Below are 24,995 nucleotides of genomic sequence, written 5' to 3' on the forward strand. Positions count from 1 at the left end.
GAACACAAAGATTAATTTAATGTGGATGTTAATGTTGAGAAGTAATTTGGAGATAATTTAATACAAATCTCTCAACAGACAGGAGGAAATTAAGGCCTCTGAGAGATTAAATATCTTTCTCATAGTCAATAGGTAAGTAGTAGAGCCAATATGAGAATGTTTCAAGTTTGGTATTCCTTGCATAGCCTCATGATCCCTACCTCAAGGTTTTACAAAAGATACTTGGTACAGTTTTTACATCAACTAGAGCTCTTATGGCTGAGATATCCCAACAAAGTGGATCAGGAAAATTTCCATGATAGTCAGCATTTCAAAATAGCAGGAGGTCAGTGCAGCTTTGTTCCTAATTCTGCAAGAACAAAAGAAATTCTAATTATACAACTGGCACTGGACAAATAGTCCCTCTCAACAAACATTTGATTGCTTGCTATGTGCCTCATTCTGTGTTATATCCTAGGAATATAAAGTAGACTGAAAACAGTCTTTTTTTTTTCTGAAAGAAACTAGTATTTATATTAAACTACAGAGGAATTGATGCTTTTGAATTTTGGTGTTGGAGAAGACTCTTGAGAGTCCCTTGGACTGCAAGGAGATCCAACCAGTCCATCCTAAAGGAGATCAGTCCTGGGTGTTCATTGGAAGGACTGATGTTGAAGCTGAAACTCTAATACTTTGGCCACCTGATGCGAAGAGCTGACTCATATGAAAAGACCCTGATGCTGGGAAAGATTGAAGGCAGGAAGAGAAGGGGACGACAGAGGCTGAGATGGTTGGATGGCATCACTGACACAATGCACAGGGGTTTGAGTGAACTCTGGGAGTTGGTGATGGACAGGGAGGCCTGGCATGCTGTGGTTCATGGAGTCGCAAAGAGTCAAGACACAACTGAGCGACTGAAGTGAACTGAAACTACAGAGGAAATAAACATATAAGGAAAGAATTTCAGGGACATTACACAGCCAAACCAATGCCTAGGAAAATGCATTCCAATATTTAGAAATTATTATTTTTAAAAATTTTGTTAATTTTAAGGTAGTTTCGCCAGGGCACAATTACCCCAATCCTACTCAGTTCAGTTCAGTTCAGTTCAGTTCAGTTGCTCAGTTGTGTCTGATTCTTTGCGACCCCATGAGCTGCAGCACACCAGGCCTCCCTGTCCATCACCAACTCCGAGAGTTTACCCAAAACTCATGTCCATTGAGTCGTAATGCCATCCAGCCAGCTCATCATCTGTCATCCCCTTCTCCTCCTGCCCCCAATCCCTCCCAGCATCAGAGTCTTTTCCAATGAATCAACTCTTTGCATGAGGTGGCCAAAGTATTGGAGTTTCAGCTTTAGCATCATTCCTTCCAAAGAACACGCAGGACTGTTCTCCTTTAGAGTGGACTGGTTGGATCTCCTTGCAGTCCAAGGGACTCTGGAGAATCTTCTCCACACAGTTCAAAAGCATCAATTTTTTGGCTCTCAGCTTTCTTCTCAGTCCAACTCTCACATCCATACATGACCACTGGAAAAACCATAGCCTTGACTAGACGGACATTTGTTGGCAAAGTAATGTCTCTGCTTTTGAATATGCTATCTAGGTTGGTCATAACTTTCCTTCCAAGGAGTAAGCGTCTTTTAATTTCATGGCTGCAATCACCACCTGCAATGATTTTGGAGCCCCAAAAATAAAGTCTGACACTGTTTCCACTGTTTCCCCATCTATTTGCCATGAAGTGATGGGATCAGATGCCATGATCTTCGTTTTCTGAATGTTGAGCTTTAAGCCAACTTTTTGACTCTCCTCTTTTACTTTCATCAAGAGGCTTTTTAGTTCCTCTTCACTTTCTGCCATAAGGGTGGTGTCATCTGCATATCTGAGGTTATTGATATTTCTCCTGTCAATCTTGATTCCAGCTTGTGCTTCTTCCAGCCCAGCATTTCTCATCGTGTACTCTGCATATAAATTTAATCTGTATATAAGTTAAATCCTACTCAACACCCTCCAAAAACTTCCTGTGGCAGAAATAGGTAAAAGAAACCAAGGCAAGGTAAACAGAATCAGCACTGTGACTCCTAACCTCAATGCAGAGGAATATGATATTCTGACCTATTATTTTAGGGGAGCAACCACTTTCCTAATCTAGTTAGATTTAAATGGCCTTAGGCCAAAGTACCATCCAACACTTACACCCACATTTGTTCTGGTCACATGTAACAAAAGTGTGAGATTGAAGGTAATCTAGCTGTTTAGGTCTCTGACATGCTAAACCAGCCGCAGTTTAACACAATGATAGCTCTGGAAGGGAGAGAATCACAGAGGGCCCTACCTATTTTTTTTTCCTGTGGTGGTGGTGGTTGTATACGTGATCTTTTCCTGGACTAGGGATTGAACCTTCTGCCTTCCTGCAGTGGAAGCATGCAATCTTAATCACTGGATCACCAGGGAAGTCCCTGAACAGTGACTTTAAATCAAATTGATCCTTCCTCTTTACTTGGACAATTTGGTGCCCTTGCATAGGTATTATTTTCTCCCCAAGTGTTCTTTTCCCTTCTTCCTATCAGATAATCTCCTCAAAAACTTAATTTGAATTTTATTTACAAAACTTAAAAAAAAATGTCTTCAGATTTGGATCAATCCGTTTCATTAGATCCTATCTCCTATTATGTTTATAAACACCTAAGATACTTAGTTTACTCTCCTGAATAAGAGTCGAAAATTTTGACAGAGGAGCTGACCATCCATATAAGAGCTTTAAATAGTTTTAGATGGGTCATGGGAAGTGGCACCAACATTTTGAATGATTACAGCACTTCAGTTCTGCTGTAACCCCATTTTTATTTTTGAAACTCATTCGCTGAGTTAACGGTGACATTGCACAAGAAAGGGACAGTGTGACAGAATCTGATGATTATCTCATGAGGAAGTATAGAGCTACATACGACAAAAAGCAACAACATAGCAACTCTGGTCCAGAAACCTTTGCTTTTAATCTCGCTTTCCCATAAACATGCTCAAAGCAATCCATAATACAAGGGTATTTGCTTTTTTGTTTATCCCTTTTTAAAAAAAACCCAAACCTCCTAATGCGTTTATTTTAAAATGCTGGGGTTGACGGGGACGGGGGTCGGGTGAGTGATACTTGAGTTTCCCTCTGGGGGGAAAAAAATGTTGGGTGTTTCATTTCCTCTGCCACATCCACTAGCAAAATAAAACCGTTTGCGAGGGCACTTGGGTTCCTCCGAAATCTTGAAATAGATATGGAAAGAAATGGTCGAGGGTTCATACTGAGTGAAGGCGCGCAGGGGGCTCCAGACTCCTTGCAGGTGGAGCATCTCGGGCCTGGAGAGTCTCCTGAGGGGTCGTGAGGAGACCGCCAGGCTTGCAGGCATGTGGGTCCTCAGGCTGGACACGGGTGCTGTGCCCAGAACTGCCCAGGCAGAGGGGCGCGGGGAGGCCACCTACAATCTGGCCCGGGAATTGTGCGGGCTGGAAAGCCTTCCTTCTGGCCTTTGTGCTTGCGCGAGTCCCCCGCGACCTGGCTTGGGCGCCCGGTGTGGTCGCAGGGGTGGGCGGGCACGGTCCGAAGATGCTAGAAAGAGGGAGGCCCGGCCGCGCATGTGCGGCCCTCAGGTCGGCGACGAAGTCACAGGCTTGTTGACGGGCCCTCGCGACGAACATGGAGGCTCCCGCCGCCTGGGGCCCCGCTAAGAGGTGGCGCATCTTGCGGCGCGCGGCCCCGTGGTCGCCAGCAAGCCCCGATGGTAAACGCCGGAGGTCCGCCGGCAGACGGCCCGCACGGGCGGGGCTGGCGGCCCGCGGGCGGCGTGGAGGCCGCGGCGACGCTCGGGACGGGCCCGAGCGGCGTCAGCACGCACGTCGCCGCCGCGCGCCGCCGCCGGGGGCCCCCTGCAGGCCGTCAGCCCCGCTGTCCCCGGCTCCAGCAGGTAGAGAGCGCCCCTGCAGACGTGTGAGGGGAGACGCCCTCGGCGCGGGCCCCAACCACCGCCTCCTTCGGGCCTCGGCCACGGCCCACTCGTACCGCCCGGCCCGGTAGAGGTCTGCGACCTGAGCTCCCCGCGGCAGACCCCTCTCCCTTGTCGAAGTCCTTGGCCAAGCGGTGGGGGGAAGGGCTGCGCCTTCACATGTGCTCATTGTTTGTTGGGGTCCTTGGAGAGGCCGAACGAAGATTACCCGTTGGGAATTACATCGGTCTCATAAATTGTTGTGTGTCAAACCTCAGTGGTTCCCCCCAGACCACACTTTTATACTCCCGTGAAAGCAAGCTTTTCAGCTTACGATATGTAGGCGTTAATCACTCGATTTAGGTGTTCGACTGAACACACATTGTGCCCGCTACGTGGCAGGCCATCTGCCAGGTGCCGGGAATACACAGTGATGTGTAAGGGTAGATGGTGCGTATGCTGTCTCGTCCAGCTCTTCTTGGCCCCATGGACTCGAGCCCGCCAGGCTCCTCTGTCCGTGGAACTTTTCAGGCAAGAATACTGGAGTGGGTTGCCATTTCCTCCTCCAGGGGATGTTGCCCATCCAGGGATCCAACTCAGCGCCCACATCTGCCTTCATTGGTAGGCAGATTCTTTATCACTAGCGCCACCTGGTAGATAGACCAGACAATTATAATAATAAAATATTGATAAATGCTATAGGAGCACAGTCCTCAAAGAAGGCAGAACATGGAGGCGTAATTCTTCTGGGTGAAAAGGAGAGCAGTGCTAGAGAAAAGTAACTTTTGGGATCGTTCCTACTACGATAAGGCATCCAGTTTCAGCTTCTCCCACAGTATGTCTTGACATTCTGACTTTAGACCTTATCCGGCAGCTTCTTCCATTCTTTTCGCTGATTATTCCAGCATTCAAAATCCTTTATGTAATTCAGCCCTTTTCTTGTGTTTCATCTTCCTTTGCTCCTTGCCCTCTTCCCTTCCAAAAAAACCACCAGCCTTCCTCGTTCACTGAGTAAATATTAATGATTTCTCTCACATAAACTCCCTCAACTTCCTACTCTCATTTCCATTTTCCCCAGCCTTGGTATTTCAAATGACACTTTGTTGTTGTTGAGTGAATGCATGAATAAATAAACATGTTAGGCACTATTTGTGCTAGATGCTGGCGATTCATGTCAGTAAGGTCGGTTTCCCTCTGTCCTCAAGCCAGTCAGTGCATGGAGTCATATCTGCTGCTCTGGACTGTGATGGACTCTTGAGTTACTAGACTCATATGTTCATTGCTTTTATGATATTCACATCTGTTTGTCCTCCATGTTCCTCAGATGTAACATATCCCATACTGTATCCCCTTACTCCAGGGTTTACTCTTCCTCCTAATTCCTGACTCAGTGAGTAACTGCATCATCTGTCTAATGGATCAAGCCAGAAATGTGGGGTTCTAATTAATCACCAATAGCTATTTATACAATCCTGGTAATTTCTCTCATTCCCTCTTTCCCCCCACTTTCTCAGCCTATGTCTTAGGATCCTTATTCATTATCTCTTTCTTGAATCTTTGAAATTGCCAGCCTGCTGTCTATTACTTTTAATTCTTTCATCTTATTCCTTGGATATCAAGCTTTATATAATAATAAGCTTGTATACAGGAGAAGGCAATGGCAACCCACTCCAGTACTCTTGCCTGGAAAATCCCATGGAAGGAGGAGCCTGGTAGGCTGCAGTCCATGGGGTTGCTAGGAGTCGGACACGACTGAGCAACTTCACTTTCACTTTCACTTTCATGCATTGGAGAAGGAGATGGCAACCCACTCCAGTGTTCTTGCCTGGAGAATCCCAGGGCCGGGGGAGCCTGGTGGGCTGCCGTCTATGGGGTCGCACAGAGTTGGACACGACTGAAGCGACTTGGCAGCAGTAGCAGCAAGCTTGTATAGCTACTTCCAGATTTTTCAGATTTAGGCTTTATTTATATACTAGTCACTTTAAAAGATGAAGATTTAATTTCTTTTTTTATCTTCTTCATACTTACTACACTTAACAGGACTTCCTTCTGAATTACTGAGTCTAGCAATATCCTTATACTTTTATTCTAATTAAGTCACTATTCGTTGTTTACATTATTATGACTATGAAAATGTTAGTCATAACTGAGGTTTGTAAAATATCTAGTATTACATTTCCTTTCTGCACAACCTTTTCCTCTGAAGATACTTTTTGATCCCTTTGCTTTCTACTAAGCTGAAGTATATGAAATTGCCACTTTTATTAAATATTGGCATTGTGTCATTCAAGCTAGAATGTTTTTTTCATGAATTCAATTTCAGTTCTCTAACAGTTGTCCAAATAACTCAGTACTTTTAGATAAATGAAATATTCTGTAATTTTCAGCTTCTTGATACCTTCTGATGGATTAAGTGTCCTTTTCATTTCTGTGCTCCTGACGTAATCTCTCCTGGAGTCTTCTGACTTGCCCTAATCTGGACTTGTTAGCTCTACCAGGAAGACAACTATCATTCTAGGGCTTTTCTTCACTGGAATCTTGAATCTGTTCTTAACGTGCTGTGGCTTTCTGTTTCTTGGTTTATCCCCAAGAAACTGTCTTAGAGTATCATTATTTCTCCATATCATTAGGGAATGAAAACTCATATTAAAAAGTTACAGAACATGTTCTGAGAACAATAAACCTTGCAGCCGACCAACAATCTTTATTAGAAATGCTGAGATAGAAATAATTACTAAGTTTGCATCCAAATCTTCCTCATTTTGGAGGATCACATCTTCTGATAGCTCCTTAAGAAAGAGTGCACAAAAGAGAAAGTTTTCATATCTTGCCTATTTAAATATCTGTATTCTGCCCTCTCAACTAATTAGTTTGGTATGCTATATCATTCTTCATTGAAAATAATTTTTTAAAAGAATTTTGAAGGTGTTGCCCCAACATCTTGTAGTGTCTAGGTTAGCATTTGTTGTTGTTTACTCACTAAATCATGTCTGACTCTTTGCAACCCCACGGACTGTAGCCCTGCAGGTTCCTCTGTCCAGGAATTTCATAGCCAAGAATACTAGAGTGAGTTGCTATTTCCTCCTCCAGGGGATCTTCCCAACTCAGAGATCAAACCCGTGTCTCATTCATTGGCAGGAAAATTCTTTACTGCTGAGTGACCACGTTAGCTGAGAAGAAGTCCAAAGTCATTCTATTTCTTGATCCTTTGTTTTTGACCAGATATTTCCTCCCAGAACCTTTTTCCTAATTTTCTGAAATTTTATAGTGTTTTTCCTAGGGGGCATCTGTTTTCATCCATTGGACTTAAAACTTAGTGGACACTTGAATCCCATTGGCCTAGCTGGGGTTCCATGTTCACCTCTAAATAGTTCATGATGGACAGGAGGATGATGTACACTGATGGATCAGTTCTGTGGCGTTTATCCTTCCTTAGAACTGAGAGCTGTGACTGGGGGTACATGTACTGACCACACAGGAAGGGTGGCTTTCCAGGGAAAGTCAGGGTATCGTTACTAAAAGATACACAAAATATTGGACTGATAAAGCTAGAGATGTCCACGCCGTAATGTAAACAAACTCTGTATGTGTAACTTGAAAAAAAATTGTTCCACAGTTTTCTTTTCTTTTTTCTTTCTTGCCACCCCACATGGCTTTCAGGATCTTAGTTCCCTGACCAGGGATCGAATCAGGGCCCATGACAGTGAAAACTCAAAGTTCTAACCACTGGACCACCATGGGATTCCCTGTTTGTATGACTCGATGGAAGCCTAACTTGTAACTGGAATACTGAGTTTTGAGTGACTGAATTTGCTGTGGTCCAAATGATCTGAATGGCTTTTACTGACTTACATTCAGCATACTAAGAATGTAAGTCATGGTAGGGTGAAGTGGTATCTTGTATTTTATAGAGCGTGCATTAACTTTTGTTTTTTTTTTCATAAAATATTTTAAAATGTCTAATTAAATGGATTCTGCAGACACAGCTATAAGTTTATCTCTTTTCTAAAAGCCTGAGAATCCATGATCATGTACATTATACTTGTTTACAGAGTAGCCAGGAGCCAAATCATGTGAAAGAATTGAAATTATGTTCCCATATTAGGTGATGATCACGTTTGCCACTGTCTCTTGCCAGGCCTTATTCTTGCAAAGCTCTCATACAGCTAGAGCTTTGATGCCCTGTTTCCGATTCTGTTCCCCAGTGTGTCTTAGAGTACAACTATTTCTCCATATCATTAGGGAATGAAAACCCACATTAAAAAGTTACAGAACATGTTCTGAGAACAATAAACCTCACAGCTGACCAACAAGCTTTATTAGAAATACTGAGATAGAAATAACTGCCAAGTTTGCATATGAATCTTCCATAAATAAAAAAAATTACTCAGGTATTTATTATCTCTATTTTATAGCATATTTGGCTTTGTTTAGATAGTACCTAAATCCAAGAGGAAAGCCCGGTGATTATCACTGTAAAAGGCATTTATTGAAACTTCCTGTGATAGATACTTGAAACAATAGTGAACATGCATAAATGGCATAAGTTAGTAAATGTTAAGAGGAAGCAAAGGTAAAGTGCCTTTCATGTAAGGGTTACCAAATAAAGCACAAGAGACTTCATTAAATTTGAATTTTCAATACAAATAAGTGAATGCTTTGGCATCAGCATGTCTCTAGCATTTCATTTGAAACAGTCCTAGCAAAAATTTTGTTATCTATTTGACAATCTAATGAAACTGGACATTCTGTATTTTTACTTGCTAAATCTGGAAAATCAGCCATCATATAATAGTGATTTAATTTCATATAAGAACACAAAGATTATGAGAACTTCTGTGCTGTGGAAGCTGCAGCCAGAAGGGATTTTTCAATTGGTTAGGCTGTGTTCCCTGTAAATTCAGTTCACTTTAAGCAACATGTGCAGACATCTCCTATCCCCAGATGGAGACTTTGGGGCTGGATAATGTAGAGAGGAATAAATTGTTTCCTGAAGATTTTCAGAGCCCAGGTGAAGATGATTTCAGTCCTATAGGGGCAGGTGCCCCAGAGATAGTGTGTGAAGAGGAAAAAGCAGTAACACGACCTTTGAGCAAACAAAGATTTGAGCAAATGTGACTGTTAGGCAATAGTTGGGTGGATAAATGGTGTAAAAGATGATGAGCAAGTAGATACATCACTTTGAAAATATATAGCAGCAGATATTAATAATATCCTACCTGAGAACTCCAGGTGGTTTTGTCCATGATTTTTGGTCTATATTTAGAAAAGAACCTCTCAGTAATTTATTTACATAGCATTGAGCCTAACAGTTTCTCACAGAAATGTGAGAATTTCTTCACATCACGGTCATAGTCTAAGAACTTTTTGCCTAAATTATCAGTTTTGAGATTTCAATATGCTTATAACCTGACTCCAGTAATACTGGATAGCATCTATGAGGCAGTTTCTAAGTCCTTTCATGAATTAAAATATTTATTTCTCACAACTGAATGGGGTAAGTGCAGTTGTTATTTCCATTTTATAGTTGAGGCAAGTCTAGAGTAGAAAACTGAAGTGTCGGTCAGATTTTGTAGGGAACATAATGAAGGGGGCAGATGGAGAGTAAGGCAGTGAATGCAAGTGACAGCCTCAGAGCTGGGATTTAACAGGGAGACTGTGGTGAGCTGGGAAGCAGGGAACCTATCTCACGCACTTGCTGGATGGCTCAGACTTTCTACATCATCTGTTTTTCCCTTGAGAAGCTGGAAATCCAAAATTTAAATGACATTTTCTATGTTTTGAATGTCAGAAACTAGTTTAAGTTTAAAGCACTCAACTGATCAAACTAGAATCAGCTTCTGAGCAAATTTTGTCAACAGTTTTTCATTTCTGCTTTAGATATATTTTGTTTTTATAAGCTAAAAAGAGTAAATTGTTTTGTCAAAATTGAAAATCAATGGACAAATCCTATTATGTAATACCAGTCCCATATTTTTAGACCCTAAGACTAGGTTGTGGCAGTGTGTGATGATCAATATTAAACATGAAAATTGAGCAGCTCGTATTCAGAGAAAACAGGTGTTCCTTTTCTGTTGAGTCGTGTTTCTTTATTTTTAAAAATTACAGTTCACCTGAAGAATATTAATTTTACATGTACTGTTACAAACGTGTGTGCTTACATATAAAACGTTTGCAAGAAACAGTATTCATTCTTACTACCTTTCATACATTCTGATACTTTCTATTCTATTTCGTATTGTTTACTACATGCTGAATTGATTTCATAGCCCACTAATAGGTCATTTCCAAGTTAAAAATCTCTGCATCAGAGAACAGCTTTTCCTTCATAAGAATAATACAACTCTTAGCACTGAGTGAAGTCAAATGCAAAAACTGTCAAGGACTGTGTATCTAATTTCTATTGTGAAAATTCTGGCAGTGAGAGATACCACTGAGAGAGGTATGATCTAAATGCTCCCCTTGCATGTTAATTTTGTCTCCGTAAGGGGATTAGAGCAGGACAGCTACTTTCTAAAAACTTATTGACGGCAAGAGAATACTACTTTTTGTGTTCTCCCATAATGCTCAGCTCAGAGTTGTGTCTCAAGTTAAAACTTGTTGCTTTGATTGAAATAGCTATTGATATGTAGATTATTGGTTCCTAATTGATTCTTAGAGTTTTCTGGAAAACTTAAAAAAAAATACAGAATCTTACTCAGAAAAATTGTGTTTGTATTTGTCTTTTGACCCAGAAATTATCTTTCTAGGAATCAACACCTGTGACTAGTTGATTAATAAATTAGTGGTGATATCACCATTTTAATTATTATACAGCTTTAAAAAAAGAATGAGAAAGAGATCTGTGATATATAGTTAAGGGAAAAAATCAACATGCATATATTTTGTTTATTTTTGCAAAACAAAACACAGGTAATATAAACAAAGAACTGATAGTTGTTTTTCATAGCGTGATTCTGAAATGGAATGAAGGGGAAAAGGAGAGATGAGACTTAGAAATCTAAGTATGCTTTTCAATTTAACTTAGCTTTTAAATCATATACATATTTTATATAGTAGAAACAATTAATTTAAAAAGAAAAATTCTAAAATTGGAAACAGGAACAAATAAACCTTGACTGTATCAAATTGCTAACATAATTACACAGAGAATAAAAACTTACTTCCAGTGAATTATTTGCAAAGAGTGAAAACCTTATCTTTGCAATGGAGACCCCTGATCACCTGTTAACCTATTAACATAGCTATCACCTATTAACACAGCTGTCAAACCTAGTGTCACTGACAGATAAGCTGAATTACATGGTTCCAGGTGTGGTCACAGGATTGTAGTGTTAAGTATCATGTAGTGTTTGTGTCAAAAGTGTTTGATCTATATTAAGTTTTTAGATACAATTTCCATTTTACAGGAGAAAGGAGGATTAAAAAAGAACAAATCTAATGACACCAGAAGGCAGGTCAAATTAGGAAAAGGCCATTTTTTAATGTGTAGCTACCAAAGGGTTTGATTAGAGAAGCCTGAAAGACCTTTTAGTCTTGAAGACAGATTAAGCAGGGATGGCTTCCCTCAGATTTTATTGAAAACCCTTTTCCTTTATATGCATAACTTGCTGAAGCTGCTGGTCTAGGCATTTTATCCAATATAAATGAATTTTTAAAAATGTTATACATAGGAACAATTCCAACTTCTTACATGAGACAGCAATTCTAATTTGAGAAACATTGAGCTCTACCTAGAATTGGAGACCTTTTTCTAAATAAGACACTGTTTCTGCCTAAATACGGGCATTTTGATTGCTCACTTCCACTGAGCCCTTTTTGCTGCTTGCTACATTAAGTTCTCATTGAATGTGCACTTGCCTTCTTTGCAATGAAAGCAGATTAATCCCCAACACGATTTTTCAAATGTTCTTTAGACCTCTAACTGGGTCCTTTTTCGTTGATGCTGTTATACTATGGCATTTTGGGCTCAGTGAATGGCACTGAAAATCAGCTTCTCTTAAATTATATTAAAGCTTAGACGAAATAGTAAAGAAGAATATGATTTCTTCCTTCCCCACAGAACGGAGAGAGATTAGGCTAAGGGCCTTCCTTGGTTCAGAGCACAGAGAATTGGGGAGATGGCAGAGCAGCTCCATCTGTTTTTGGGTGAGGAGAAACTTCAGGCTCACCCTTTTAAAGCTGCCAGGCAGCATAGCTTCTGAGCAGAACTGCCCTGTATTTGCCACTGGCAGCTCCACCCTGGCTGTTTGGTCCCAGAAACACCCTCCAGTTTCCCCTCTTTTCAAACTGTGCCACTCCCCAACTCCCCCCACCCCAACACCCCACCCCACCACTGACTGGCACACATCATCACAACTGTAAGATAACAATTTTTCTTGTGTGATTTGGAGAAATCAGTTTATTTTCTAGTCTTGGCACATGTGTGTTAAGTCCTAGGTAGCATTTGTATCATAGCGAGAACAAGAACTAGGCTAGTAGTGGAAAGGGATTAATGCGTACCGGAATGGAGCACCCTGGAGTCTAGTAGTCATACATCCTCATGATCTAAGGTAATAGTTCTCACTGTGTAATGTTGAGACTTGCAGCAGGAACATCACCTGGGGACTGGGTAAAATGACACATTTGGGGGCCCCGCGCAGACTTCCTGAGTCAGAAATTCTTAGGATTGAGCCTAAGAATCTGTGTTTGAGCAACACCCTCCACTGCCCCCCTCCCCGACTCCACCAGGTGACTTCTTAGGCATACTAAAATTTAGGAACCACTCTAAGGCATGAAATTTCCTATTTTCTCTTATTAAGTCAGCAAATCTGTTTAAAGACCTTCTGCGTACTATGATCCACAAAAAATAATATAACAATCTTTGTTCAGAGGGTGGTAATGTGGAACATAGGACAGAGTTTATGCAAAAAGCTCTAACAGACATTTATTATCACCTGTCTTTCCAGCTTCTGGGTGTTCCCACATTTGGGTCTGTGGGTATGAGTGGGTGAACCATGTTAACCAAAGGTGAAGAGGTTGAAATGGCATATGTATTTGTAGCAAAGGGCAGACAGCTCCTGATGTGATTGAAGACAGAATTTTTAGACTCAGAGTATAAAAAGAAGACCCTGTTCTATTTTATACTCAGAAAAAATTACTAGTAAAAACATTGTGGAATGGTGGAAGAGATGGCAGGACTGGGATGATCTGGTTTTAAGGGAAAATTTAAATTCTGTACTATCCGGATAAGCAGTTTTATCTAGCCTTAGCCTGTGGACTCAGCTGGGTAGAGTTCTGTCACAGATTCAGTTCCCTACAGAGCCTGCTAAATTATTCTTGTTCTTGCTACAGTCAACATCCTACTCACAATTTAAGTCATCAAGTACAGGTGGCATGGGGCGTTGGGAGGATTGTAAATCATCACACAGTCCTATTCCTGGGCGAACAGCTAAAGGCTGCTCAACGTTTGTGGTAGAACCGTCTTTGTAAGAGGTAGTAGACAATGAATGGTAAATTTCTCAAACTCTTTCCCAAAGCTTTAATTGGTACAAAGAGTTTTTTTTCTTTTCTTTTCACACAAATTTACCTTTGTGGAGAAAGAACATAATAACGTCTCAAGGTAGGTTGGTAATGTTTTACTTAATGCTATTATACTTTTTATATTAACTTCTAAAATGCCTCATTTGGTGAAATTACTTTATTAAAATATTTGTATCACCATGTAAACATGTAGCTCTCTTTCTATGCACATTAAATAGATCTTGAAGCTATTTTAAAAAATTTAGATGTTAATCTCCTGCATCCTTATAAGGAGACAAAAATTGCCTAATTTTTAAATATAGCAGGCTACATCCACCAACACTAGCTAAGGATGCCTCAGTGTTTCCATAGCAGAACTTGTTTCTAACTCAGCCTTAGGAAAATGCCTTAAGGTAAAACTTGAATGCTGTATCTGTCTTTCAGTAGACTGTTTTATAAAGTTTCTGAGTTTAAAGTTACCGCAAATATGGACAGTGTATAGAATGTTCTTATGATTGGTTTTCCCCTGCATCTGGTGTTTAAACAAATAGGAATTTTATAGTGGACATAATAATAATACTGGATGTCAGTAGCAAAAATATTATCTTTATGTTTTCCCATCATCATTCAATACTGAGAATTTCTCCTACATGCTTTAAGAAAAAACCCAAAAGGTTGCTTTTATTTTTTAAAATCATGTTTAATAATATAAAAGGCAGAATATATGAATACACCTAGATACTCCCGCAAGCTGGTGGCTGGGTGCTTTGATCTTGGGCTACCTTCATGGAAATATGCTACACTTTGTATATGAAGATAACATTGTCAACTGTTGTTAAGAACTGCTTTTTCTAGTAAAGCGGTAAATAATTATATGGACATCTGAACTTATATGTTTTAAAAATATGATAACCCTATTTCTATTTATATATGATTAAATAGAAATACTTGACTGGTTGGTTGAAAAATAACCAATGAAAAGGATTTTGTTTTGTTTCTGTTTACAGTGTTGTAAGACACTTACAAAGGATCATTTTGAAATCTAATAAACAGAATAGTTAAGGTATCAATACCCTCCACTATGGGCTTCCCAGGTGGCTCAGTGGGTAAAGAATGTGTCTTTAATACAGGAGACACAGGAGACATGGGTTTGATGCCTGGGTGGGGAAGATCCCCTAGAGGAGGGCATGACCACCCATTCCAGTATTCTTGGCTGGAGGAGCCCATGGGGGAAGGAAATAGAGAAGATAAATTTTGGATTAAGCAATTTACCAAAATAAATTAGACTCTCCCTGGAAACCAAAGATTGCAGCCTCACATGTCTCCAGAAGCCAGGCAGGGCTATGTGGATGAAGCGGGCTACGGATAGCACGGAGACGACCTTGAACTGAAGCGTCGAGCAGCACATAGCTCAAGCCATGTAATAGTGAGTATCCAGTATTTCCAGAGCTTTTGTTTGTTGAGACAAACTTCTAATGTAGATTTTCTTTTTTTAAAAAACCTCCAAATTGCTTAATACTGGGAGTTTTAAAAATAATAGAGTTTGTTAAACAAATCTATCTGCTGGATAGATTTTCCCTGTGAGACCTCAGTTTGTGACCCTTTACCCTCAATTGTGGTATTCTCAGCTTTCTCTGCTGCATAACACATTGAATGCCAGATGTAGATGATTACATATTATCGTACAAATAATGAAAACACTCACAACTATTTAATATTTGTTAAATATTGTTTAGGAAAACTAATATAATTTATATATTTGGACGAAGGCTTCACCAGGTATCAACACACACACACACCCATTGGCGTGTGAACTTGTTTCCACTCAGTGAGTGAGATAGTAATGTTAATTTTACTGACCCAACACCACTGATTCACTGGGGAAAAAACTGCCTTCTGTCTCTCTCTTTCTCATTACATGCACACATATGCATACACACCCAGAGGCACTGTGGTAACGTATATGCCTTGGTGGAAGTCACTATGCAATTGAAAATCTGAAAGGTCAGGGTCCATATCTCTGCAGATAAAGCTGTAATAATCAGTCTAGTATATCAGTGCTGGTGTCTAGTAAGCATGGAATGACTAGAGTTTGCAGAACTTATTAGATAGGCCATTTGAAAGTGACAGAAATCTTGACTTTACAGTTATTATTTCCATTTCACTTTTAATACATGCTCAGGTCAGTTCAGTTCAGTCACTCAGTCGTGTCCGACTCTTTGCGACCCCATGGATTTCAGCACGCCAGGCCTCCCTGTCCATCACCAAGTCCCAGGGTTCACCCAAACTCATGTCCATTGAGTCGGTGATGGCATCCGACCATCGTATCCTCTGTCGTCCCCTTCTCCTCTTGCCCCCAATCCCTCCCAGCATCAGAGTCTTTTCCAGTGAGTCAACTCTTCACATCAGGTGGCCAAAGTACTGGAGTTTCAGCTTCAACATCAGTCATTCCAATGAACACCCAGGACTGATCTCCTTTAGGATGGACTGGTTGGCTCTCCTTGCAGTCCAAGGGACTCTCAAGAGTCTTCTTCAATACCACAGTTCAAAAGCATCAATTCTTCAGCGCTCAGCTTTCTTCATAGTCCAACTCTAACACCCATACCTGATCACTGGAAAAACCATAGCCTTGACTAGATGGACATTTGTTGGCAAAGTAATGTCTCTGCTTTTGAATATGCTATCTAGGTTGGTCATAACTTTCCTTCCAAGGAGTAAGCGTCTTTTAATTTCATGGCTGCAATCACCATTTGCAGTAATTTTGGAGCCCTGAAAATAAAGTCTGACACTGTTTCCACTGTTTCCCCATCTATTCGCCATGAAGTGATGGAACCAGATGTCATGATCTTAGTTTTCTGAATGTTGAGCTTTAAGCCAACTTTGTCACTCTCTTCTTTCACTTTCATCAAGAGGCTTTTTAGTTCCTCTTCACTTTCTGCCATAAACGTGGTATCATCTGCATGACTGAGGTTATTGATATTTCTCCTGGCAGTCTTGATTCTAGCTTGTGCTTCTTCCAGCCCAGCGTTTCTCATGATGTACTCTGCATAGAAGTTAAATAAGCAGGGTGACAATATACAGCCTTGACACACTCCTTTTCCTATTTGGAACCAGTCTGTTGTTCCATGTCCAGGTTCTAACTGTTGCTTCCTGACCTGCATATAGGTTTCTCAGAGGCAGGTCAGCTGGTCTGGTATTCCCATCTCTTTCAGAATTTTCCACAGTTTATTGTGATCCACACAGCCAAAGGCTTTGTCATAGTCAATAAAGCAAAAATAGATGTTTTTCTGGAACTCTCTTGCTTTTTTGATGCTCGAACGAAGGCCTACTTGACTTCGCATTCCAGGATGTGGGTCGTGAAGATCTTTTTTATACAATTCTTCTGTGTATTCTTGCCACCTCTTCTAATATCTTCTGCTTCTGTTATGTCCATACCATTTCTGGCCTTCATCGAGCCCATTTTCTTGAAGAGATCTCTAATCTTTCCCATTTTGTTGTTTTCCTCTGTTTCTTTGAATTGATCGCTGAGGAAAGCTTTCTTATCTCTCCTTGCTATTCTTGGGAATTCTGCATTCAGATGCTTATATCTTTCCTTTTCTCCTTTGCTTTTCACTTCTCTTCTTTTCACAGCTATTTGTAAGGCCTCCTCAGACAGCCATTTTGCTTTTTTGCATTTCTTTTGCATGGGGACGGTCTTGATCCCTGTCTCGTGTACAATGTCACAAACCTCTGTCCATAGTTCATCAGGTACTCTGTCTATCAGATCTAGTCCCTTAAATCTATTTCTCACTTTATCTGTATAATCATAAGGGATTTGATTTAGGTCATACCTGAATGGCTAGCACATTATAAATCACTAGTAGAAACAGGCAGTCCTTGCCATGAATTAAGAGCTGCATGTTGAGAAAAAGATAACAGTGAGTTTTATTTTTCTTTTGTATTGATAGTTTAGAATTGGTCATATCAGGTGTCTATTATATGTGTTCAGCTCAGTTCAGTCACTCAGTCATGCCTGACTCTGCGACCCCATGGACTGCAGCACACCAGGCCTCCCTGTCCATCACCAACTCCTGGAGCTTGCTCAAACTCCATTGAGTTGGTGATGCCATCTCATCCTCTGTCGTCCCCTTCTCCTCCTGCTTTCAATCTTTCCCAGCATCAGGGTCTTTTCCAGTGAGTCAGTTCTTTGCATCAGGTGGCCAAAATATTGGAGTTTCAGCTTCAGTATCAGTCCTTCCAATGAATATTCAGGACTGATTTCCTTTAAGATAGACTGGCTTGATCTCCTTGCTGTCCAAGTGGACTTGCTCAAACTTGCTCAAACACAATTATATGTGTTAGAGGGTGTGAAATAATTAAGTAAGCTTTTTAAATTAAAGTATAATGCATGCATACAGAAAAATACAAAAATCATTAAATAGCTTAATGTATTATTTTCAAAGAAATGAAACTCTAGACCTTTTGGAATGGTTATTTGGAACAGTTCATTTTGCATATTCAGTCAGTTCTTAAATATACCAGTATGCTTCTGAACATAACATTATCCCTAACTTGCGCCTCTTTTTTGCCCTTGAGCTTTTGGTTAAACTTTAGATTACTTGTTTCTGCAAAGCATCCATTACCTATAGTCTTTTCATCATACAGCACTAAGGCTATGTCTTGAGCAGATTCATCAGTATCACTTCTGGATTATACATTGGAATTACAAGATAAATATTCTCTAAAATGATACATTTTTTTAAAAAAAGAAAGACAAAAATAGTCCTTAAAAAGAGGTTTTGGTTACATTTTAAAATGTAACCATTTTAATATAACCATTTGGTTACATTATAAAAATGTAAAAAATCAATAGGTAATTTTACCTTTTTAAAATGATAACTTTTTCCTCCTAAATGAAGGTTTTTGCAAAGAAGAGTAAGAAGAAGGCACATTAAATAAAAATTCTAGGTATTAGAATCAGAGCCTATTATAGATTTCATCTAAGCAATTTTACTGTAAACACATACTTATAAACATAATGTCTCTTGACTGAATAGTTAAAGCAGGTCATATATCATAATCCAAACAAAGATAAACATGTGGTAACCTAGAAACATGATTAAAAATTTTATTATCTTACATAATCAAAGCACCATTTAAGTAGGTGAGCCAAAATTATTACATATAACCAAGTCTATCAATCCATAAATTCAGAAGAAAGTTCATTGTTTTCTCATGGTAAGAATGTTGTGTCACTGTTTACCCAGAGCTTTTCATTGATTAAGCAATGAATGTAACGCAAAGTTACACTATTATGATAGAGTTTTCAAATTGATGGAGAGATATTCTGGGTCTTCTTCAGAATGACAGTGTAAAGTAGGCTATCTATAATTATAATTATGGGAGACAGCCCAAGTTTGGAATGTTTTGGTTTTTTTTTTCCATTGTCACATGTATAATCTGCACGTAGTGAACCTCAGGCCTCTGGATCTGCAAATCTCTGATTAAAGTAAATCATGTAGCCTAATGAGAAGATTCCAATAAAACAGAATTTTGTTCACTAATTCAGAAACATGTGCTGTGCTTAGTCGTGTCCAGCTCTTTGCAACCCCATGGTCTATAGCCTGCCTGGCTCCTCTGTCCATGGGGATTCTTCAGGCAAGAATACTGGAGTGGCTTGCCATGCCCTCCTCCAGGGATCTTCCCAACCCAGGGATCAAACTCAGGCATCCTGCATTGCAGGCAGATTCTTTACTGTCTGAGCCACCAGGGAAGCCCGAGAATACTGGCATTGGTAGCCTATCCCTTCTCCAGGTGAACTTCCCAACCCAGGAAGTGAACCGGGGTCTCCTGTATTGCAGGTGGACTTTTTACCAGCTGAGCTACCAGGGAAGCCCCCATACAAGAATACTGGAGTGGAAATACCCCACATACTCTAATTTATCAATGAATGCTACCACCTTTTCAACTTTACCAAAGCCAACCATATTCTCATTCAAGGGAAGCATTTGAGAGCTTGACGTCAAATCCCACTTCAGCTACACCTGCTGTCTTGCCTTTTCCGTTAGTTTTAGTAACGGTTCTTAATCAGGTTGGCTCCTGACTGAGTCACACTTCTGTGGCTAACCTGTCTCACTCCAAGACCTCCAGCACTGCCTTACTCCAGTCAGTGCTCCTGGAGACCACAACCTGTTCCAGACCTCTCTCTTGGGTCCCTGCTGCAGAACTACCCTGATTCAAGGTGGCACCCTCATGCCTGGTCCCACTGCCTCAATGTTACACTTATTGTTTATGGAGCCCAGATTCATTCACACTGATTCTCAGCAATAACCATAACCAGATTTCCCTTTGGTGAATCCTACCTTCTAATCTTTTCTGTCAGCACAGGTGGTTACTGTGAATACTGTATGCTATCCTCTAAGAGGCTTCAGACAATGAGTGCTTTGCATTTCCTTAACTCGAGTGCTCCAGTGAATGGCTCAAAAACGGTATATGTCCCAAGCGGAGACAATGCAACATGCTCCACCCTCCTTCTGAGCCTCAGACCCTTCCAGCATGCTCCTGCCACATAGCTCAGTTGGTAAATCATCTGCCTACAATGCAGGACACCCAGGTTCGATTCCTGGGTCAGGAAGATCCCCTGAAAAAGGAAATGGCAACCCACTCCAGTATTCTTGCCTGGAGAATCCCATGAACAGAGAAGCCTGACAGGCTACAGTCCATGGAATTGCAAGAGTCGGACATGACTTAGTGACTAAATCGCCACCGCTGCTGCCTACGAAGTTTGTCCCTTAGCTTTCTGTATCCCCTGCCCACCCCATTCATATGTGTGAATTTTCCTGATGCATGTCTACAAAACATGTAGCCCTAGGAAGTGTTGATAGTTTGAGAATGAAGTCATTCAAAGGAAATAATGAAGAGGCTACAAACTGATGTTAATGTTTGGGCCCTGCTTCTGTATTCAGACCTAAAGCTGGCTTGCTTAGTTATATTATTATTATTATTTTTTTGTTTAAGAAGTTAGAGCAGTTGCCTTCAATTGAAAAATAATCTTAATTGATTCATAATTTATTTACTCCATAAATGATCTTTGAGGATGCACAATACCCAATAATTGGTTAGGTGGTGTGGATATGGAAGAGAAAGTCCCTGACCTCGTGGAACTCACATTTAGCTGGAGGACCACTGTCAAGATTTCCATGATGCTGATTTCATGCCTATCTGGACTTCTTCCCATTACCTATTGACAGATACTTGTGATTCTGAGCTTTGCTCGCTTGCCTGCCACAGAGTGTCTAATGTAGAACTTGCAAAGAATTCATTCTCTTGTCTGGAGACCTTTATAGCTATGGGTTATCAGCTATGTGGACCATCTCATTTTAGCAGGTCTCTCTAGACTTGGGGTCTCAACTATTGCTTGTCTAACCTATACTACTGCTATTTGAGCTTCAGTATGTTATTTCTCATGTTTTACTTTATTTGTTTATTTTCATAGGTCATTGGGAATAAGGATTGAATAGCCTTTAGGAATCAGATGGTGAGAAGGAAGATGAGGACGTCTTGTCCATTAGGAAAAGTTAGGTTTGTATTCATTTACCATGCATGTCTTCTTTCAGAGAAACATTTTAGAGCTACTTTGGTAGAAGAAATTGAATAACAATAATCATAATTTAAATTGATTACATAATCGTTCTTTCTCCTTCCTTCATCTGTATTTCCCTCTCCTTCCCTCCCTCTCCTTTTTCTTTCCTTCAAAGTGGGATATTCTTTAAACTACTTCCTGGTGGTGTTCTGGGTGATAAAGAACAGCTTTATACCTATGAAGTATTGCTGTTATGAAACTTGAGTTCTAAATTAATAAGGCATTGAGTTCAGAACTTTTACATGTAATTCCATTTTAATAATACAATGAATTATTTTTATCAGTAAGGAAATGGATTCCAAGTTATATGGTTATGTAATTTGTCTAAGATCAGAGCAAAGGCAGAGACAGGGTTCTGACTTAAGTGCATGTGACCCGGAAGCCCGTTTTTGTAGCAGAAGATATCAAACTAAGCACTTAAGTGCTGTGAAGAAAAATAGAGCAAGGTATATGGGATCCAGAGTGAAGGGCCCCAGAAAGTTCTAGATTCAGAGGTAGAGATCTGAATCAGGCCGTGCAGAACACTATAGGAGCAGCATGTGTGGCAGGAGGGTGCTGGAAGGGTCTGAGGCTCACAGGAAGGGCAGTGCAAGGGAGGAGAGGAGGCCACAAGGACAGGCAGACGCCTGATGGTGGAGCACGTTATGGACCATAGCAAGAACTTGGGATTAGATGATACTTGTCACTCTAGTCCTAAAATGCAGTTCTTTCTGTTCAGGGTTCAGAGGGTTGAGAAGGAATGAATCAGAGATAGGAGAGCGCAGGGAGTGGATAAAACAGATGAGATTAACAATGCTCAGGCTCTGGCCAAAGGCACATCCCACAAGTGTAACCACACCCTGCTTGGATTTCTTTTCTGTCTTTGAACTGGAGTTGAGCAGAATGGGAGTGTAAGAACTGTGTTCTGATCTCTTTCCCCTCTGTGCCTGGGCAGAGAAAAAGGAAGATCGGCACAAGTAGGTGTGAGATCAGAGAAGAATTATGCAGCTGATACTCTGTTTAAAAGGAATTCCGGTGTTCACCCCCACTCCAAAATATCAACGGGCATTTCTGCCAACACACAGGCTGACACTGCAGTGTTATACTGATTGGCTTTCTCTTTTATCAGGAAACATTTGTATAGCCTGCATAACTCAAAGGTATAAGTCAAAAGAGAAGACCCCATATATTGTAATCTGTAAACTTGTTCTTATCTTACAGTTTAAAGTAAATCTCTCTGAAAGAACTGCATAATTTATGCTGCTTAGAAAAATGTTCAACATTTGTTTCAAATGTTAGGCCTCAGAGTGATTTTTTTTCTTCCACATTTTCTTTGTTGAATGAAAATTCATTCTTTAGGGAAAAAGAAACTTCCTTGAAGTAAGAAAGTCATCGTACTTATTTTGTATGAAAAATGTTGAATGTTACTATTGGAGGAAAGTGAATGACAATACTCAGATTTGGGATTGGCAGGACAGAAGAATAGAATAGAATCAAGTATTCTGAGATCTTAGACATTCTTTAAATCATCTCCATTTTTTTTTAACATGAGAAAATTAAGTTTGGAGAAGTTCAGGTTAAGTTTGAAGTTTGTCTTCAAAACTAAGTGACTTGTTCTTTGTTTTAAATTTTAACTTTTAGTTATCCCTGGCCTTGTCAAAGGTAGTCATTTTTTATTATAATTGTATTTTTGTAGATACTCATGAATATTATGGGGGATATGGTGGCCTTCCATGGGATTGATGGTGGTATTTTGGGTGACTTTGCCAGCTATATCTTTTACATAGCTATATATATTTATATCCCTGTCTAGTCTATGTCTGTATTTAAAAAAATGTAATCCATAGAAAAAAATGCATTTGTGTAGGGACCCAGCACACACACCTGCACACAATATAACTAAAACATATGTTTTCTTTTTTGTCTTTACTTGTCTTCTCCATGCTTCAGCTCTGTTTTCTTTTCTGCTTAATTAAAAATCTAGTCCCAATCCACTGAAAGGATTTTACAAACCCACTTAAGGGTCTAAACTCACAGTAAAGGCATGATTTTGGAAAAAATACCATTGGCTTATGATGAAAATCCCTATCTGCTGTAAAAGGAAGCTGAGGATGGTTTTGGTATCAGTTCCTAGGCTTTGGTGGTCGCTGTCATAGAATCAACCCATTCTCTGCTCCTGAGCTAGATGGACAATGGCCATGAATTTGACCTCAAATGGCACTTATCTCTCTCTCTTCTCGAATTTCTTGAGGTCACTGATTAGCTGTATTGACCCTGCAGTGCTGGAAAGAATGGTGGCAAGTTCTTGAAGCACATTCTGTATGTCTACTCTCAGCTGTAAGTATATATTTAATAGCGTTAGGATTGTAGGTTTCAGTAGCTAGAGGAGAAGGCGGGGGAGGGAGAGAGAACGAAACCAAGAGAGCAACGTTCATTAGTGTATTCAACACGAGACTCAATCATCTGTTCAAAGCGCGCTTAGAACTTTCAACATACTGAAAGGTTTAATTCTGTCCAATACTTAAAATCTTACATGAATAATTGTATCATTTTCCTGTTTTTTATTCATTAGACAACAGCACTGTGTTAAACCTCACAGCAGAGGACAGTTTTCATTTTTGCCAACTTGATATCCGTGAACTTCCTCCATGAACAGTAACTCACATTTCTTGTTGGAGACCATTTCCCCTGCTCCTCTCTCAGTTCTCACAGTGAAAGTCATAACATCAGGGACCAATTCTCAACCCTGTTGGTTGGATTCTGAGGTGCTTTCCTCCCCGCTGCTGATTGCACTTGAACCCCCAAGTCTATTCAGCCTCATCCTGAACTTCAGGACCAATATTGAGGAGAGGGAACAGTAACCTAAACTGTCCTGTGATACATCATCATGATTTTCCTCCTAAACTGGTTTCTGACTTTGTGCCTCAGTTCTGTTAATAGGCCACCCCCTTGCTATGTGGGGCCTGTGCCACTGTATGTAACTTGTCCCTGAAAATCTGATGCTTTGCCTTATGCTGGCCTGGATCTAGAAATACAGATTATGAATACGTTAATTGTCTGACCTCACGGGTACTGCTGACATGACTTACTTGCCTTTCTGTGAACTCCTGGAGGACCGCCCTCCAGTCATTTGGCACCTCATGGTAAGAAGTGCTCCTATTTCCCTGTAAAGGCCACCTGAGGGACTCTTTCCTAGGCTACCCCTTATTGTTTGCTACAGTGTTGCGGATACCGAGTGGTGTTCTCTCACTGGATCTCTTCCCAGCATCTGTGGCGGAGTCAGTTCCAAATGCCTGTCCCTCTCCCAAGGTTGAGTCTATCGCCAGATCCTCGCCTCGCCTTCATTACTCTGCTGTTAATTGGACCACATCTGGTAGATTCTCAAGATACATGAAACTTTTTTTTTTCTTTCTCTATGTTCAGTACAGTATTTTGCTCAGGAAATAGTTGTTAAACAAGCATGCCCATTTGAAAATTTGCATTGCTTGTCACAGTTGTCATTTTGTTTGAGGGGTCACGAAAGGAAAACTTGTACCTTGGTAACTGTTTTAAGTGAGAAAAATTTGGAAAGAATGAATCTGCTTTTTTAAGACATTATGAAATAAAATGTCAAAAGGATGTTTATTAACTGCAAAATCCAGACTGTTTCATTTTGGTGCTACAGCTTTTGAGTGTGTTCCATGTAACCTCAAATAGCTTTAAAATATATTTTTTTATCAGGATAAAAGTAAAGTGTTTTGATGTTAAACTGTTTCATGACACAACAAAGTAAGAGAGAAAGAAAGGAAAAGAAAGAAAGAGAAAAACCGAGGGCGGGAGAAAGAGGGGAGTGGGAGAAAAGAGGGAGGGAGGAAACGAGGAAAGATGGAAGGAAGGGAAGAAAACACTGGATTCCACTGCAGTCCGCGGATGAATGGCACTAAGCTCTTGCACTCTGTTGGTTCAT

The 24,995-nt window shown here is 40.3% G+C and overlaps 1 long non-coding RNA gene across 2 annotated transcripts in view; it reads left to right on the top strand.

The window, feature by feature from the left end:
* LOC138437221 (uncharacterized) overlaps window positions 1-24,685 on the top strand; it is a 49,635-nt gene extending 24,950 nt beyond the window's left edge. For both annotated transcript variants that reach the window (XR_011255826.1, XR_011255827.1), the window contains 3 exons: window positions 20,924-21,009; window positions 23,301-23,386; window positions 23,622-24,685. This is a non-coding gene — a long non-coding RNA (uncharacterized lncRNA). The remainder of the gene's footprint in view (window positions 1-20,923; window positions 21,010-23,300; window positions 23,387-23,621) is intronic.
* The last annotated feature ends 310 nt before the right edge of the window (window positions 24,686-24,995 follow it).

This window comes from Ovis canadensis, chromosome 3, assembly GCF_042477335.2.
Source record: "Ovis canadensis isolate MfBH-ARS-UI-01 breed Bighorn chromosome 3, ARS-UI_OviCan_v2, whole genome shotgun sequence".
Lineage (NCBI taxonomy): Eukaryota > Metazoa > Chordata > Mammalia > Artiodactyla > Bovidae > Ovis > Ovis canadensis.